Source organism: Pteropus alecto, unplaced genomic scaffold (assembly GCF_000325575.1).
Source record: "Pteropus alecto unplaced genomic scaffold, ASM32557v1 scaffold3, whole genome shotgun sequence".
NCBI classification, from domain to species: Eukaryota; Metazoa; Chordata; class Mammalia; order Chiroptera; family Pteropodidae; genus Pteropus; species Pteropus alecto.
In genome coordinates this window covers 54600404-54616634 of record NW_006442484.1, presented here as the reverse complement: position 1 = coordinate 54616634, position 16231 = coordinate 54600404, and the positions used below count along the sequence as shown (strand labels likewise).

Below are 16231 nucleotides of genomic sequence, written 5' to 3'. Positions count from 1 at the left end.
CCCAACTGTAACACCTCAAATCATCCTACCTTCCCACATCCTATTCTTTCTCACATTATTCATTCCTCCTTATAAAGGGAGTCTTTTTCCACCTAATCTTTGAGATAGATAGTGGGCGCATTCTCCCTATTCTAATGGCCCTTTCCCTTATTGCAATAATCATTTCACATAAGGACTTTCCTTACCTAAATCCAGATTTGTTTTTTATTTGACGCTACATTTGATCAAATTCAAGAAGATTTCTGGCAACTAACCCCAACCTACTTCACTGAACTAATTTGCAAATTTTCCTTTCAATGTACCTACTCAAGTAGAGCTAGCTAGCCCTCTTATTCTCTGGCACTAATGGGTGTTTTCATTTCACCATCAACTGAACTACAAAAGCATGTCCTAGAAAAGTAAATGAATCTGTGTTTAAAAAATGTTATCTTTGCATCCCTAGCATCTAGTTCATATCTATAGTAAATATCTGTTGAATTACAAAGTTAATTAACAAATTAAGTTTTCTAAAACAATACATTTTATTGTAATACAAACATATATCTTAGCTCTCAAAATTTGTTGAAAATGTATAACAATAAAAATAAATCATGAAAATATTTTTAAGAAAATATAATGGATGAAATTCTAAAAAGCAATATAAATGGACTAAATTGCACAATAGGTATAATTTATAGATAAATTATGGAGTGCAAAGATTAAATAAATAAACTCTCCATCTGAAGAACAAGTCATAGTGCTTAAACAAACTGAATGAATGTCCATATATCCTATAATTCAGACACTCCATTCCTGAGTATTCATCACAAAGAAATTCTCATAGATCCACAAAGGACTTCTGTGAGAAATCTCATTATTGTTTGTAGTAGTAAGAAGCTGGAGGCAATCTGGTCCTCGAGCACCAGTAGAAAATAATTAAATGTGCAAACAATAACATGAATAGATCTTAGACACAATGTTGATTGCAACAAACAAGGCGAACCAGATAACTCCCCAAATAGGCAATGCTTATATACAAAAAAAATCAATATTAAAAGAAAAATTACAAACAAAAATATGTACTTTAAACAACCAACTGGTAAAGAGGGGAAAAGAGATAAGGAATGGCATAAAAGGGAATAAAATAGAGGAAAGACAGTGACTTTGAATAGCCCTAAGGAGCAGGATTATTTCAATGCTGTGTACCTGCCATCAATATATAAATCTTGGCACAAGGCTGGCACTCTTGTTCTTCTTCTCTATTTAGTTACCCAGAGTACATGGAGTTTTGTGGGCATTTATGGGGTGATGTCAGAGCCCCTGCCTCTGAGTATAGGAAAAAGCAGAAGCTCATTTGAGACTGAAAAATTATACTTTCCATACAACTAAGGCATCTAGACTGCGCCCTTCCAGATACTTAGTATTCCTTTTATTCCTTGTCCTTTGATATCTCATAGCAGCTGTTTCAAATGTTTTCTGCTCTTGTCAAGTCGTATCCTAGGTGATAATCTTGTCTCCTACTTTACTGAGATGATTGATGTCGGCCCTTTAATATTTCCTCATTTTTTTTTTTTATCTCCACTAGTCAACTGGGCAATGTGATTGCCCACTTTAAGACTGAAATACAAATACCAGTCATTCATCTTTTTGCCTGTTCTCTTTACCTTCTCTCTTATCTCAGAGGAACAGAACAGCTTCCTCTTCCCTACATTTTTGCTTTGTTCTATTCAATCCCAGTTTCAAACACCTGATAGCATTATCATCATCCTCACTCCATCTCTTAAATACCATTAGAGCTATAGATATCTCTTTTAACTTTTGTCACAAAGTTCTTGAAATTTTGGTACCTTTTCCACTGTGTCATATCTTAAAGACCTGTGCAGTATTATTTGATTTATATTTTGAAGGGAGAGCTGACCAGTCTAATTGATGGATGGATATTGAGAGTGGAAGAGAAAGAGCTCAAGGACAAAGACTACTTTCCTTTTAACTGAATAAAGTTCCACTTATGGAGAGGGGGATGCTTCGGGAAAACAAAGTTGAAAGGTGGAATTCAAGATCCTTGTTTTAGATGTTAGTTCTGAGATACTTTATTAAACATTGAAGAAGAGATGTTGAGTGAATGGTTGGATATAGGAGTGTGGAGTGGCAGGTAGCATGGGAATAGAGATATGATTTGTGAAGTAACCAGTTTACAGATAGTGAGAACAGCTACAAAGTGGGCATAAATAGAAAAATGATAATTAAGCCCAAGGCACACTACATTTTATAAACTAGTAAGAATAAGAAGATCAAGCTAGGAGAAGGTTAAGGAACAGCCAGTGAAGTCAAGTGAAAGCCAAGAAAGTGTATACTTCTGGCATCCAAATGAAGAATGTTTTCATTAAGAGAAGATTAAATAATATGGAGTTGTCTACATAGAGGAAGCCTGAGAAATGGCTATTGGTTTTAAAACATGGAGATTTTCAATGACTTCTGCATTGTAGTTTCAGGGGTTAAGGGGCTCAAACAGCTTGATTGGTGGTAGTTCATGAGAGAATAATATGTAAGGAAGTAGAGAAACTCAAGGAATTTTTCGACAAATGAAAGCAAGAAATAATGCAAGACTGAAGGGTGACACAGACTCAGGAATAGACATTTTGTTGGGTACTATTGTACATCTTTTTACGCTGATGGGAAATTAACAGGAAAAAATTGATGATACAGAAAAAAGAGAGGATAAATGCGGGATAAACGAATTTCTTGAACAGGCGTAAAGAGATAATGGTCAAATCCACAAGCAAAATGACTGTCCTTAGAAAAAAAGAGAGGTAGTTCACTCATTATAACAGATAAGAAGTCTGAGACATTTAAAATTTGGTAGTTCAGTAAATTTAGTGATGAGAAAATATTCTCTTCTCAAGAAATTTCTCATTGCATGTATTTTATTATTTAAATAAGTATGTCATTAGCTCTGAGTGAGGAAGATGAAGAGATTTAAGGATTAAAGAAGAGAAAAACAGAGGAGGAAAAGAGATGAGAGTGGAGAGGAGCAGGCAGAAAATAGTCATCTCGAATACAAGAGTAAATTGAAGAGGCCAGGCAATTGAATTCTGGGGAATTTTAATGACCTGATGAGGACTGCAATCTAAACATATATTTAATTTGTGTGTGCATGTGTTTGTTCCAGCCACATTACCTACTTAAGTGAAAAAGAGTATCTAGTCATCAACAGAAACTGGGATTTTTTTTCAGGCAAGTAACACAGAGAGAAAAAAGGACAAAAATGTATTGATAAATTATATTTCATATACTGAAATAAGACTTGCCTTTGAAATTGGTTCAGCCTTAGAAGCTACATCAAACAATTGTTTTGTCTTTTTCATATCCCTTTATCATAATTAACATGAATATTCAGTTATAATTTTTTGCTTTAGAATTATTTTTGAATTGTAAAAACTTGTTCACAAATTAACCAAAGGGGAAGATATACACATAGGTACATTCTGATACATTATGTTTGTCATACTAATACATTTACATCCAAGAAGGCTTTCTTGAAGATCTAACAGGAAAGCACAGGTAAGAGGCAGAAGGGAAAGATATATTTTCATATCCTGATGCTTAATGTAGATTTCAACACAAATATGGATCAGTAACTAAAATTACTGATTAACTTTACACATTAGTAACATGAGTTTTAAGTTTTAGGCTCCCCCATCATTTTCACCAGTAAGTCTTCTTGCCTAATTTCTAATTTCAATTAGACATTTTTGACCCTGATCTACCAGAAGGGAGTGAGCAATTCTGGGCTGGGGAGCTGAAGTCCAGTGGTATCTGCAGCTACAGAGAAGAGAGAAGGGGCCAACTGCAGGAACTCAGGCATTTGCACTTATAATGAGCAGACCACACATTTCTAATCTAGAAGATCTTTTCCTATTGGAAATCTTGAAATCCTGACCTCTCTTCATATTTCTGGCCTCTGACAACAGAAAAATTCTGGGATGTCCTAAATTAAATCATAGTGAGTTGGAGAGTGAAAGACAAGACTGTTTAATCAGTTAATAGCTGTGGGCCAACTAACAACAGACTGCTCACAAACAGTGTATGTTGGAGCTTTGAATCAATGTCTATAGTAACTACCAAATGCCACAGAATCCTGCTTATGCATGAACTTCCAGGACTGTTGCCCTCAACCAATCAAAAGTAGTAAATAGTTTTCCCTTATGGACTGTGCATCTATCCTAGAACTGTTCCCACTTAAGCTTTTCCTGCCCCCTTATCTGTAGCCAATGTGAATTCTTTCAAAGCAACTTTTATCTTTCTTCCCTGAAACATAAAGAGCCTGTCAACTCCAAGACAAAAGACATGTTGCCTTCTCCATGAAGAGCAGATGCTGGTGGTTTTTAAATGGCATGCTCCAGGACCTAGTTCTTTTCCGGATAGCATTTAGCTCAATAAACACTTTCAGGAAAGCTTTAGGCCATAAAAGTTTTTGTTTAATACCTCCACCATTCCATTCATGGAATAATTTCCTTTTTTCCCTTGGACTACACACTAAATGGAGTGATATCAGGTTAATTAAGGGTTATGTTTCAGCAATTATTCTGAGAAAAAAAAAAAAGTAAGTCCAAACCAAATATGGCCCTTGTTCCATGTCTTTGAATATGTCAATAATTACTTAGCCTTTGCTTACTGAAAAGCAAAGGTAACCCTTAGAGCTCCCAGTACTCTGAGATTTGTGATGAACATTTATATTTTTACTCAGGTCTGGTTTTGTTTTCAGTCTCAGGAAATAGAGATTTTTGAGTCATATCTCCCAACCTATGTAGATGTAAATTCCTATAAAAGCACAGAATTAATGATATGAAAATATTCTTGTAAACATTTTCTAGAAAGGTTATATGTAGCAAAAAAATCTAGAATAATAATTTTAGTGTGAAATAGTTTTACAGTGCAATAATAATTTTAATATTTATAAGCATTGACATTTCTAAATATGTCAATATTCTTGAATTCCCCCTATTTTATTAGTGTCTTTGATGTGTGCTCACATACAAAATTAAAAGAATCGTCAGTATTTTGTGAATTATCTAATTTTAACACATAAATATTTGTTATGATAAATAAATGGAAGACATTAGTGAGTCATTTATTTATCTCAAAAAGCAAGCACGTCTTTTAATAGCTATAGCCATTTAACTTCACTGTTTCACAGGCAATCCTCTGCAAAGTTATACTTGAGTTTTCCATTGTGTTACCACTTAATTCTATAATTTCTAATAGTCTTAAAGATGTTTACTGGTATTGAAATATGGCACATTGTTATATTAATAAAATATTAACATTCTAACTATGAAAAATACAAAGACTAACTTTGGATTACTTTGGACTAGAGGTTCTCATGTGGGGAGTGGGAGGGAGGAGGACATGTCAGAATGTCAGCAGTTGGAGCAGGACAGGGCACCTAGTATTTGTTGTTTTGAAAAACATGTGAACAGTTTAATAATAATTACATTCATGATAGAAAATACAAGAAGCTCTATAAAATCTTGTTGAGAACTGCAGGAAATAAAGTGAGAAATTCTTTTATGTAATGTGGGTTTGAAAAGTTCATACATATGTTGGGGAAAAGCACGGTCTCCTTATATTCCTTGGCATTTTTAATATCTAACAAGGAGACTTGAACCATCTTCTTACTTTGTATTTTTATATCACAAAAATGTTGTCAGGCTCAATCATGGTAGGCTGTCTCTACTTTCAGGCCAATGACCTGGAGGTGAAACACCTACTTGTCATGTGATTTCTTTACAGAAACACATACTTGTTATTCTTAATATATAAAAATAGGAGTCACAAAAGCACAAGCTTAGGATTGACAACCAGACAGAAGAAACTAGTTTGTCTGAGAATAATAAAACAGGTTGGTATGTAGCCTTCTTTTATTTAGAAAGCAAAGTTTGTGTATTAAGAAATATTGAATGTTATATAGTATATATACTTACTTTTAATGATCCAAATTATATAAATACTCAAATAATGATAAAACAATTCACCATAACTCTACATATATTTATTTTTTTAAATTTTACTTTATTCATTGCAGAACTGTTCTACTTTAAACATACTATTTACTATCATAAACTGAGGTCCATCTATCTTAGCTCTGAATTAAAACTTTAATTTACTGTATGTTATGAAGATACGTATTTCTACATGCATAGAAACAAAGTGCTTTAATGTATTTGAATTGCATTGATAGAATCTGAGGTTTATTCCTCTTTCTCCTAGTACACCTTAGCAGGGAAATCAAAGAGAAGAATAAACTGAAAAGAAAGACAAGATGTAAATTTCTCAGTGACTTTCTTTACAATCTGCAGAACAAAAACACTTTGTTTTCAATTACAGTGTTAATAATGAAATAATAATAACAAGAAGCCTAAATTAAAATAAGCATTTTTTTAAATTATGGGAATATTGGCAAAGTAAAAATACATTTTAAGTGCTGGAAACTATCCACTTAACTCATATTACAGAATCATAATTAAATAATTATTATTTAATGATAAAAATATAGTATATGCACCATTATAAAGAAGTCTTGTCTTGGTGGAGGTGAAATCAAAACTTTTTTTAAGAAAATATAAATGTGGCGTTCTCTCATGTTTCCCAGTGCTTTTTTTTTTGCTATTAACATTCTGTTTTCATAATGCAAACCATATGTAACAATATGCAGCCGACTCATTCCTTTAACGTTATAAATGTGTTCATTCAGCAGTCCAACAAAAGTGACTAAACTGTTGTCTTTGATCACTTCTATGCCAATGTTGGCCAGGTAAAGTAAAACAACAATGCATCTTTCTCCTGAAATATATCACGTTTTATAGATCATAAATTGTTAGAAAAATTCATTAGAAAACTAGCTGTTTAAAAATTCAAATTGAGAAATCACCAAAGTACAAAATTTACTGTTCAGGCATCAGTGCTGCTTTGTTTTAAGCTAAAATGAGTCATTAAATTCTACAGTTTAAATGAGTGTATATACTCATTCACTAACAGTAATTTTCTATAAGGTAAAGGTAAAACCTTTCATTTGCTTGGGAAAAATTGGGAACTGAGAAGGCAGAAATGATGCTTAAGCTTAATGATGTTCAGCTGTGACACAGATGGTGCTTCACACTGAACTGTAAACCTTTTTGAATAATAAAGTCGAGGCTCCCATAACATGGAAGAATCCTACCCTTGTTTCCGCTGGATTCCCTCCTTTGGACAATGAAAGAGCAACTTCTTCTGAAAGTTTAGTAAGTCCAAATATATCTACTAAAGAAAACATCTTTGGCTTAGAAATCTCATGTTCTAATATCATCTATTTCTATCATATTAAGTAAAACATTCTAAATTGAAGAGAGTTAAAGAAGATGATAGTAATTCATCTGAGTCTACAGGATGCACGGATTTTAACACTTGAGGAAAATAATATAAATACACACACACACACACACACACACACACACACACACACACATAGTGAGACACTACAAAATTTGTGCACTAGTTTCCTCCATCTGGTTATATTCCAGGTCACTGTTATTCCACTAAATCAAAATATTGACTAGAAATGATTCAAAAAATATAATATGTAGAATTTAACTGTATTATACACACTAATGCTGTAATATTATTCATCATAAGCCAATAAACAATTAAATATTTTAAATATTAAGGTAAAAAAAAGTAGACAAATAAATACATGTGAATCTGAGAGAAAATCTCTACTTTCTCTATTAAAATCAGAATTATTTTTTATCACATTCTGTAAATCCTAAACCACCTGGTATAATGCCAGAAGTACAGTGCAAGATCACTAAAATATATTTTACAGTGTTGATGACAATAATGTAATACATATTTGGGGCATTTTCTTTGTATCATATAATTAATGTTACTTGGGATAATTATCAATTTGTATATATTAAAATGTAAGCCATTCATATTGCAATATTGTTTGGATTTAGATTAAATTGAATTAGCTGAAATATAAATGGATAATATTAGAAAAGAAAGAGAATCGGATGAGAATAACTATCTGAATGAATAAAAAATGAAAAAATATTCTACAGAGGCCTTTTGAACTACTGCTGCCCTCCACTTCCTTGACAGTTCAAACAAAACCAACTTCTCACTGAATTTGCCAATAATGTGGCAATAATTCATTTTAGTCATAGTCTCCTACAACCCTTCCAATGCATTATGTCCAGGCATCATTCCAAAACTCTGAATCCTAGAGTAGCGATGAGAATTGCTTTGCAATCCTTTGCATTAGCAGAAACATTCTCATTTGGAAAATCTATAGCAGAAATATCTATTTTAATTTTCTAGCTTTACTGCTGTTCTGCTACCCTACGCTGCACACATCAGCCCTCGGAAGCAATGATGTCTCACAATTCTTGTGCCATCTGTATTCTGATACTATTATATGTTCAGTTCCATAATACTGTTACTAGAAGTATATTTACCATCCAATTAGTATTCATTGTTACACAATTTCTTTAGCGAGAAAAATACACAGATATATTGGGGAGGCAGGTAAAGCTGAGAATCAAAGAGAGATATTCGATGGAGGAGGAGAGGAATACACAGAAAAGTTATCGATGAAGATAGAAGGGAAAATAATGAAATAAATTTCCTACCCCAAGGATAACTTTACTACATGACAAGACAAATGACAGTGGAGTTACTATAGAACTAGCATATTTTTGCAAGATAAATATTTGGATTCTCTGCAAGGCTAGGGAAAAATGAGGTAAGAGGAGACAAACACTGAATTTAAGAATGATGTGTGATTCAACAAACATCTACTGTGTGCCTATTTTGTGTCAGGCGCTATATAACTAGATGCTTTCACATATGTTCTCATTTAATACAGCCATTCTCAGAAGCACGTAATACTATCTTAAATTTATTGAAAGAGATACAGAGATCCATATAGGCTATCAATAAATATTCCCAAAATCACACAGTTGGTAAGAGACACAGTAAATACTAACCCTAGGTTTTCTAATAGCAAGTTCAGGAGACATCTACACTATATTTCACACATGCTGTCCTTTATTTAAGCTTTTCATCACAGACCTTCTAAGATGCTTATAATTTTTTACCACTATAAAGGATCAAATGTTCCAGAAATTCCACTATCTTAGAATCCAAACCATATCTCTCTGACTTTACTTCTTATTTCCGGACCTGACAGACTACATGCTCTGATGATTCAAGTTATGTATTCCATCTAGATGTCTGATTTTTGCTTTGACTAGAAGAAACTCTATGTTTTTAGAGTAGCATCAATTACTGATACTTTTTATATTTAACCATGAAAGAAATGAATTTAAATGTTTTCTCCCAAAGGACTTCTTGTGTTCACTGGTAAGAAAACAAGACACATTTAGAGGGTCATACAGTCTATGAATATAGAATAAATAAAATCAGCATGTTAACAGAGTAATAACTAGAATTCCTTGCCTCAGTCTCATTTTCAGGGAGCTATGCAAAGTTGATGTACAATATATTTGACATCTAGTATGTGCCTGGCAATGAATCAATGCTTTAAATATAGCATCTCATTTACTTCTCAAAATAATATTCTCAGAGTGGTAGCAATTCAATATGACAGTATCCACACTAATGTAGCAAAATGATTTACCCACATGTATGTGTCGGATCAAGTGGCAGAGTCAGATTTTTACTGTAAGTTGATGTGACTCTAATGAATGTTTGAGTTTCTTAGTATATTGGGCTGAGTCTTATCTTGGATTCATTATTATAAAGCATATTTCCTCCAAAATACCACTGGGTCCAATGAAAGTGTCATAACAACTCTTATTCCTAAATGTCTAACATCTAGCAAGAAACATCAATACATCATTAAGTAAAATCATGCTTCATATATACAAGTTCAGATAAGACTTTCTTTGTATGTAAATTGAAATTTAATGTTTTAAAGTCTTGCCTGGTTATCATACAGTGGGAAGAGAGGATCTTAGAGAACAAAACAAGCACTAATACTAAAGAGATTTAGAACAGACAAGTCACTGGTGGCAGGGAAGGACAGACAAGTAACCTATAACCAGTCAGAATAGCAGAACCCAAAACACAAAGATTTGGTAAGCAGGGCTGAACTCAGAATCTAGAAAGTTAGAAGTGTATCCTATGCATAATTTTATGCTGCCGTCTTGAGTAGCCAAAAAGTGGATATAGTTTGTCTTAGGATGCTTTGGGGATGCAAGTAAGAGACTGATTAAAATTGTTTTGCATCACAGGGGTTTATCATCTTACATAACAAGAAATGAGAAGGCAAATAGTTCTCAAGTTGGTAAATACAACAACATAAAGCTGTCATTAAAGTCCATAGTGCTTTCATTTCTTCCGCTCTCCCATTATCAGCAGTTTGGCTTTTATTGTTAGGTTGCTCCTTCACAGTGGCAGCTCCTATCTACCTAAACACATACAAATGTAGCTAGAAGAGTATCTCATTTTATCACAGGAAAAGAACCCACAAAACTTTCTAGAGGCTCCCAAGGAGAAGTGGGTCTCACAGGCATGAGAAAGTGAATATCAGACATTTTAGCTTCTTCAGGTGGGCTTACTGATAAGGATGTGAGAATGGCTGAAGGCTATGCAGATTCCCTACATATAAATCTATAATCATAAACAAGTTTAAATATCTTAAATGGTCATTCCTTGCAACAGAGGCTGAAGTTAAATCTTAAAATTACCTGACATGTTCAGTTTTGTTTTACTGCCTTTCCTCACCCATCCATAAAATTCATCCAGAAGAAACTTGTTTCAACTTCTAGGATTAGTAATAATTTAGAATGGAAAAAAAAAAAAAAAGAAAGAAAAATAGAAGAACTGAGCATAAATTAAATGAAAATATCCTTGGTAATGCCAAACCATCCCAACCTAAAATGAGAGACTTCTGTTAAAAAAAAAAAAACAGAATGGGGCATTAATGTGTGCTACAGGCCCAAAGAGCCTATAATAAGAAGTTAAAAAGAATTATGCAGAGGACTTAAATATGCTTTTTTTTTATTGCTAATCTTGTCTTCCAAAAATATTATATTTATTTTATCAAAGTTAATGACTACCACAGCGTTTGGTATGAAATCATATATTTAGCAGAATGGATAAATACAGCTTTGGCCACTCATAAATGAGCCTCTCTTGAGTCTTCCCTCACATTTAATGTATCTGAATCACTCTCCTAATTATTTACAGTAAAACACATGTTCTGAACTTATGTCTTCCTTGTCTGCTTTTATGTCTTCTTAACAATTCTTAATTCAAATATTTTTTGTCATTGTTGTTTGTTTTAATTTTTATTTATTGAGAGACCAGCATAGATGATGGCAGGACAGAGTTAGCAGCTTGAGGAGGAAACCTAGAACTGAAACACGGAATCGACTTCAAGGTTTATGCACCAAACAAAGCAAAAAACAATATAGGCCTGGGATCCACAACTAAGAATATTAAAAAACTCAAAGTTCTAGCTCTTCATGAAGTGGAAACCTTTCCCTCTTTGACAATTAGAAAGTTAAATTTTATTACAAGCTTGTCAAAACAGTGAGAATGTTAACATTAAAAGCAGCAGGTGACTTCATCAGTTCAAATCTGCTTTGAAATCCCTTCATATTTTTACAATTCTATAAATTCAAAATACATTATTAAACAAGATTCTTAAAAAAAAAAATTATAAGATAATGTCAGTTTTAGGTAGGAAGGTACAGAATACTTTTGTAGAATCTGTCTAAATCCTAGCAGGCAATTTGGGGAACATTTGCCAAACCGGAATGCACAACTGCAGAATTATTGACTGCTTATGATCAAACAAGCATGGAGCTTGGCACTTTTCAACATGCCAGCTCAGTTATGTGCTGATGTGCTGATGACAGAAAGGAATGGCATACACACAAATTGCTATGTGGTCATGGATAACTGCCCCGTGCCTATGAACTAGGAATGATCCCGAAGTTCAGTGAAGACAGGAATCACTCCTGGCTGACTTTATGGAGGAGTAAGCTCTTGCAATTAAATTTAGGGTAGAAAATGATACTTTGAAAGGTATTGATATTAGATATTGATCAAGGAAAATGTATCTTACCAAGAGTAATCTGGCAGCAGAGAACAGGATAATTTGAATAAGAAGACTTTACAAGGTGGGAAGAAGAGCTAAGGGCGTACTGCAATGGTCTGGGCCAGAAGTAATAAAGGCCAAAGTAGAATAGAAAATGGGCAAGACTATCAGAAACTGACCATGGGCACTAGGAGACAAACTGGGATGCCACAGTCAATCTTTAAAAAAATTTTTCTAAAACCATCTTTTGGAAAAGAAGAAAACATGTGCACTTGATTTTCCTCTGAGAGAAAGCAAATAGATTAGAATCATTACTCTGATATATTTTGAATTTCATTCTCAGCTACGATTCAAATTAGAAATTTCATATTTTTTAGTTGAAGCTATTTTATATAATCATTTTTTAACAAGAGACTTTCAAACAACAGTATGTAGGTTTGTAATCTAAACTTCTGATAATATAAACTGATAAAATCCTGTACTAAGTGAGAAATACTCCATTTAACTTTATATTTGCTTCACTCATTAGGTCCTAGAGTTGCAACCATTACAAACGTTTTTTTTCTTATGGTGAAATGGTAGCCATTGTGTTTAGTGTTGACTAAAATGCCATAGGGAGTTCCCATTCATTGTCTACAATATAACATTATGTGGCACTAGATAAGACGCTGGACACTCAGAGGCCTTCAAGAATCAAGAAAGAAGTAAAATAAACATGTAAGTCATGCCAACTGCATCACAGGGCAGTGGAGTTTGTGAAGACCTGGAAATATATGTCCAGCTTGAAAACATCTGGCTAACCACTATACTGGCAAGAAAGTGAAGACAGGGTGGGTCCCTTGCTTTAGCCAGTTCTTTACCACATCTCTCTGGATATTTGCTAATTCTTATTTCCCTCCCAGACCATGATACAAACCAGTAGAGATTAAAATGTGAATAGTTTTAATAGTTAAAGCTATGAATGGTTGTTGAATTTTTGTTTTTTGTTTTTGTTGTTGTTTTCTTTATAGGGCACCCAGACTTTAAGTCCCTTAAGACTGTTTCCTATTATTAAAATAGTTGACAGCTATTACATTTTAATATAAGCCAAGCACTGTTTCTCACACTTTATAAAAATTACCTTCAATAATCCTCACAATAATGCTATCAGGTAGGTACTCTTATTACCCTATTTTATACACAAGGAAACAGGTTGAGAAACTAATCCACAGTTGTTCAAATAGTAAGTAAGAGATTCAGACCCAGGCTCTCTAGTCTTATTTTCCTAAAAGCAACTCAGCCTTTACCTAGTAACCAAATTAAAACAAAACAATTTCCAGGTACTTTATATATTTTCTCCGAAAATAAGTTTCTCGAAAAGTATTTTTTGTATTATTTTTTATAAATATAACATCTAAATATCTTTTTATTTGGAAAGCAAGTTGGTTATACACCATCACAACTTTATTCTTTCACTCTTCATTGTATAAAATGCCCAGAATGTGGCTAATAAAGTTAATGACTTTACACATGACCTAAAGACTCATTGACTTAACTCCATTTACCAGGTATAGCTAAACATCACAAGCAAAGACCAAAATAACAACGAAAAGAAGCTACATTACTTTATGGGCAGAAAATATACTGTTGTAAGAGGTTCTATGTTTTATTCAAAAACATCAAAGGGGAGAAAATTAATTTTGACATTTACACATAAACTTAAAATGCCACCAACCACTGTTTCCATTCCAAATGTGTCCATTATTTTACTTTCCACACAAAGAATTTAACCTCTGTAATTGTTATTAGAAGAAGAATTTCACTGGCATTCTAAAAATAAAAAGACCATTTTTATTAGCTGACATTTAACATTTTTCACCTAGTTTTTTTCAAAGGCTATTTTTCATATTTTTGAAAACCAATAATCTTAAACTCAATCCATCATCGTAAAGTCTAATTCAAAACGTCTGCTTGTTCAGTAAACAGAAGCCATTTTATATCTGTTCCATTATTTTAAACTTACAGCCAGAGTTCTTTTATTTCTAAATTTTTAAAAAAATCAGTTCTAGCTTAAGCAAGAAAAGGAAGGTCTTTACTGGCTCATTTAACCAACCATAGAAGACAGAAAGGACAGTGGTGGACAGTGCTGGGCCTGGACTCAAGGTGGACCTGACAGCACCAGGCCTCTCTGTTCTCCATCACTTGTGTTGATGTTAAGATAATATGCTTTTCCGATTTCCCCTTTTAGATATCTTTCTAGAAGACTCACTGTGGGTGGACGATTGAGCCTGAACGCAAACACCCATTGCAGAGTCTCAGCTGCCAGGGAATGGGACCCAAGTCTGAGCAGAGCACCAGTGATAGGATTCCTAGTACTGGGAATTCACTGGTGGGACACTCACTGGACCTATAGGGCAAAATATGATTTCATTCCCAGCTACAAAATTCAGAGTGTGATTTAGGCTAAATATCAACCCTCCCTGGCCTCAGTTTCCTAAACGTTAAAGGTCATAATAACCACTTATTTTTTAATTAGGGTTACATGAAAGAGCATGTGAAAGGGTTTATAGAGTATCTGATACATAGCTACCATTTATTATATGTGCTAGGAGACTTTAAATAAGAAAAATCTTGTGGTTTCTTCTTAATACATGGATTCTGGAAAGATCAAACACATGGGGAAGTATTTTGTAAATATTCAAGTGCTATGTAGATGTCAGTTATATTGTATTTATCTCCAAACTTTGATTTGTGAAGTGCCAACCCAGTGTTCCACATTTGCCCTCTGTGTAAGCAAACCAGGGTGGAGGCCACTTCTTACATCTCCTTTTCCCCATCCCTCCTCCTACAGTTCCTAACATCGTGCTGAGCATAAAGTCCCAGCATATATCTGAGGACTGATTAAAAAGAATTATTATATCATCTTGCCATTAATAGAAATGAAAATTCCCAATGATGGGAATTTCTATCAAAAATAATCTTTAGAGTGAAGTACTGAGTAACAAAGTACATGATTACTTATGGTTCTACTTTCCAGTTGATAACTTATAAGTAGGTCTGGATGTTTTACATACCTTCTAATTCTTACAAAAATGGCTAGTGAAAATTGCTGTTAATCAAATTTTGTAGCCATAATACACAACAAAGGTGATAAATTAAAGACAGGAGTCATTACAAAGTTGAGATACTATAATATCAAATTAAATTCTTGTGTGTGTGTAATTCTGCACAAAATACATTAATGTCCTATTTACCCTTGAGACAGAGGTGTTCCAGATTGATAACTTCTCAGATAGTTTATGTCTATAGACAACCTGGCTTTTATCTTAATTTCAAAATGGAACTTCTCTACAGTTAAGTTTAGTAACAGCGAGACTTGAAAGGAACTTCAGTAGTTACCCACTCTGCCTTTCAGCTCAATGTAAAATGATCTCTATGGTCTCCCAACGAGAGATATGTTTTTATGTAATGGACACTATGAATTATGTTTCTTTATCTGTTCTGGATTTTAGAAATCTCAGAACTCATATTCGTGGCCTAATGTTAGCAAATATGCTAGAACACCAAGATATGCATTTCATAAACCAACTCACCTTTATTTTTACATATTTTCTTAACTTATTTATTCCCTCTGTGTTATTTTCTCACTTTTGCATTCTCTTAGATTTATGGTTATGCTCTGTTTTTGGGAAAATATACGACATGGATAAAAGAATAAGGTTATAAATTTCTTTTCTAACATCTACTACTACTTGATGCAACACAGTAAATTTATTTATGGTTTTCCTATATCACCTTTCTCATAACAAATGCTCAATATAGCTGGTCTCCTATATTTAGTATCCTATTTTTTCTTTATTTTTATCATGACTGACCACTTATCCCATGAGGTGTGCACTAACATCAGGTAGATAGTATCAGAATTAAATTGAAGGATATCCAGTTTGTGTCCTCCAAGAATCAGAGAATTGTTTGTTGTGGAAAAACTCACATATCAGTTATCAGATGTGCTGTGAGTAGAAGGAAAGAGTCATTTCCTTTTAGAAGGACACTGAAAATAGGCCTTGAAGAAATCACTCCTTCCATCTTCCCTCTGTCTCTCCCTCCCTCTTGTCCTTCCTTTCTCCTTTCTTTCTTTCTTCCCTCCCTTCTTCTTTTCTTTCA

The 16231-nt window shown here is 33.6% G+C and overlaps 1 protein-coding gene across 14 annotated transcripts in view; it reads right to left on the bottom strand.

The window, feature by feature from the left end:
* GULP1 (GULP, engulfment adaptor PTB domain containing 1) overlaps window positions 1-16231 on the bottom strand; it is a 206306-nt gene that overhangs the window by 96199 nt on the left and 93876 nt on the right. The gene's annotated exons all lie outside the window — the stretch shown is intronic.